This window comes from Pteropus vampyrus, unplaced genomic scaffold (assembly GCF_000151845.1).
Source record: "Pteropus vampyrus isolate Shadow unplaced genomic scaffold, Pvam_2.0 Scaffold256, whole genome shotgun sequence".
NCBI lineage: Eukaryota > Metazoa > Chordata > Mammalia > Chiroptera > Pteropodidae > Pteropus > Pteropus vampyrus.
Genome location: NW_011889037.1, coordinates 1166369 through 1170135, shown reverse-complemented (window position 1 = coordinate 1170135; position 3767 = coordinate 1166369).

Below are 3767 nucleotides of genomic sequence, written 5' to 3'. Positions count from 1 at the left end.
ACGGCCACTGGGGCACAGGTGCTGAGAGGGTGGCTGGAGCCGAGCCGGTCCTGCTCCACCAGATACTCTTCCCTCCCTGCTCGCCCCTCAGCCCAGCTCTGTCGGGAGAGGCTGCGTCTGGGGTCACACCACACACAAGTGGCGTCTGGCCAGGTGCTGGCTTTGCCTCAGCAGCCTCGGGGCTGCGACAGCTGTGGGGGCTGGTGGAGCAGAGAGAAGCCGGAGCGTTTGAAGGTGAGCATCTCCAGGCCGTGCAGGAACCCGCACACCATGCCCGAGACCGTTCCCGTCCCCGGGGACACGAGAAGGAAAGCTCCTCGCAGGCTCCTCGACGCTGCTGAAGCACCCACCTCAGCCCTCACTAGCGGTGACAGCCCCCCGGGCACTGGGATCAGGGTGCCGGGCGAGCCTGCCCACCAGGGACCCACCCCGAGTGCACCCCGGGAAACGCTCGGAGCCCGTGGTGCCGCGGCCCGGCCCTCACCTGCAGCAGGAAGCAGACCTCGTCCATGCTCTTGTTGAAAGTCCGGAGGAGCAGGTCGAGCGCCTGCATGGACTTCCGGTACAGCACCTGCAGCACGACGGCCGCCCGGTGGCGCAGGCCTGGGGCGCACCCTCCCCTTCCTGGGCGCCTTGGGGGCTGCCCCAGTCGCGAGCTCAGCACCCTTCCCGGCAGGGCCCCAGGTGGGTGCTGAAGGAGGACAGGCAACTCGGACAGCACCCCAGCACCACCCCCAGCACCCCGTTCCTCTGCATGATAGCACCGTAACCTGCTCCCTCGGCTGCTCGAGTGTGAAACCTAACACTATCAAACTACTAGAAGAAAAAATGGGAGAACATCTTTGTGACCTCGGGTTAAGAGCTCTCTCCTCTGCCCCCTTCGCTTGCGTGTGTGGTACTCAGAACTGACCACCCAGGAAGACAGAAAGGCCCCGGGAACCGGGCAGTCACCATGACGTCTGGGGCCAGCTCCAGAGGAGGAAGGCAGGTCTTCAGCATCTCTGGGGGCGGGAGCTTGTACAAGCTCTGCAGGCAGATATGCAGGATCCTGGACTTGACCACGGGCTTGAGACCAGGCCGCAGGCTGCTGGAAGAAACACAGAAGGTTCTGGACTTTGTCACACAGCCCACCGCCCTAGGAATGAAAGGCCTGGCCGAAGCGAGTTCCCGGCAGGGAGAGGTGTGTGCCCCTTAAAATGTGGGCCTGGGTCTGGATGGCGAACAGCCCTCAGATTCTGGCTCAGGGTGAGGAGTGGGTGCTGCTGCAGGAACTCATCTGGACTGCGAGGGGAACCCCAACTCGTCACTCTCTTCTCCTGGGTTCATCAACATTTATTTGTGAAAAAACTCGGATTATTCCGGGGTCAGCGCCAGCACTGTGAATGAGATCGGCTGTCGGTCTGTGACTAGGATCGGGGGTCAGTCTGTGACCAGGATAGGGGGTCAGTCTGTGACCAGGATCGGGGGTCGGTCTGTGACCAGGATCGGGGTCCGGTGTGGGCCAATGTTAACAACCTATCTGGAACAAGAAACAAAGTAGTCTGACTGCGCCTGGTGTACGTGGCCGCTGGCTTCGGCTGGTCCTGCGGGGCCTCAGTGCCTGCTTTGAGCCCCGCCCACTCCGGCCATCGGTGGCATTCTAGCATTCTCTCATTCTCTCTCGCTCACTGACCTTCACCCGGACTCAAAGGACCCGCCCTGTCTTCACTCCTGGACCCCGAGGGGGAGTTACCTGAGTCCCACGATGACCAGTATGACCTTCTGCCGGAAGAGGGAGGCCAGGAAGTTGGGCTCCTTCTGAAGGGTGCACTAGGAGAGCAGAGAGGGTGCATGGTGGTGGTGCCCGAGCCGCGCACTCAGCGCCCTCGGCCCTGCCGGTCCCTGCAGACGCCTGCCGGGCGGGCCGCTCACCAGGAGACAGTGGATGAGCTCCGGTATCTGAGTGAACTTGTAGCTGCGGGCGCCATCCTCCCACTTGAGAGCTTTCATGAGCATGATGGCCGCCGAAAGGAAGCTCGTTTTCAGAATGTTGTCCTGTGCGTGCGCAGAGGGATGGTCGGGCCACGTCGGGGGAGCTGGCAGTCCCCCGGGGTCCCCAGCACACCACAGGGGCGCGGTCGGGCTCCCCACGGGGCTCACGTAGCTGCTGCAGGAGTAGTAGTAGACCATCCTGGAGACGATGTTGTCTACCCAGGGCAGGACCTGCGCCCCGGCGTGTGTGGCCATCTGCCCGTAGCAGAGCAGGGAGGTGCTGCCGACCCACTTCCAGTGCATGTTGGGGTCCGGCTGCTGCAGGCGGGGAGGGTGGTGGGGTGCGGGGCACTGCAGGCCTGCAGACCCCCCGGCCCACCGCAGGAGAGTGGGCTCGCTGGGTGAGAGTCAGCCTGCGGGCAGGCCCGGGCCGGCCCCTCCTCCAGAAGGGCCCTCCACTTCCTAGCCCCTCCAGCTGGACCCGCCGCCTCCCCAGCCAGCACCCGCCTCCTCCCTGGCTGCCATTCATCTGCTCTTTCCAGTGAGGTGCCCGGGACAGGGGCACAGCAGGGAATCAGGCCCCGGCCGCATGCACGGGGCAGGCCCCGCGGCCCCTGACCGTCAGCCCCGATGGAGGCTTTGTGCCCAGGCCCGCAGCCCCGTGGATGAAGCTCATGTCTGCAGGGCCACGGCAAGGACAGAGAATGTCCGAGCCCACACCCCAGCCCCTCAGGGAGGTGGGCTAGGCAGGGGTCACCCCCTGGTTTCCGCCGAGCGAGGCGAGGCTCGGGACAAGCGAGTGACACGCCCCAGGCTGCCGGCTGCCCCGCTCCACCCACCCCCTCTACCTGGCCGTCTGAGGACACGAAGCCAGACCTCAGGAACCGGGTGCGGCCCAGGTGCTCCATCGTGGCCCAGACCACCTCCATGTGTGAGGCGGACGTGACGCCAATGACCAGCGCGGTGCCCTGCGGGCCGAGGTCCCCGTGAACCGGTCCGGAGTGGCGGCACGCGGCACAGCCCGCTCTCCCCTGCCCGCCCCTCCCGAGGCTCCCTGGGGTCGCCCGGCCAGGAGGGAGCTGAGATGTGACGCGGGCGGTCCCATGGTCACTGCAGGTCAGCGCCTGCACCGGCGGCCCCCGTGCTCATTGACAAGTGCAGGGAAGCAGCAAGGCCAGCAGGGGCTGGGGTCCCAGCGCCGCCAACCCACCTCCCGCTGGCTGGACAACTGGTGAGACAGCTCGAGGAGGCCAGCCAGGTGCTTCTTCACCAGCTCCCCGCACACACTCTCCCTGAGCAGCAGCCCGTACAGGTAGAACAGGAAGGTCTGCGGGAGGGTGGGGCAGCCGTTGGGCCGGTGGGTGCGGGAAGGGGGCGGCGTCGCCTTGGGTGATGGGGGCTGAGGTTGGGGACTGCCCCACCCCAGGCCCCTGGCGGTGCCTGCCCCAGGCCGTCTGTGAGGCTGAGGCGTGTGGGGGACACCGCAGCCCCGCCCACCCTGCGTGGCTTCTGGGCCGGCCCTGGAGCTCCAAGCTTTGTGGCTTCTACAGGGCGATCCCCAGACCCCTCATCCTGGGCCTCAGCCCTCCCCCAGTCCCCACCCCTGGGCGAGGCCTCACCTTGCTCCCATGGGCCACAGCCACACCCACGCCTCTCAGTGTCCACTGCCCAGAGCCCTCTGGCCACACCAGACTTCCCAGCCTGCTCCTTTCGGGTGCCCGGGGCGGAGCCCTGACCCTCTGCAGCCCAAGCACGCCTCACGTGGGCACAGGAGGCCACGCTCAGAATCTTCTAGA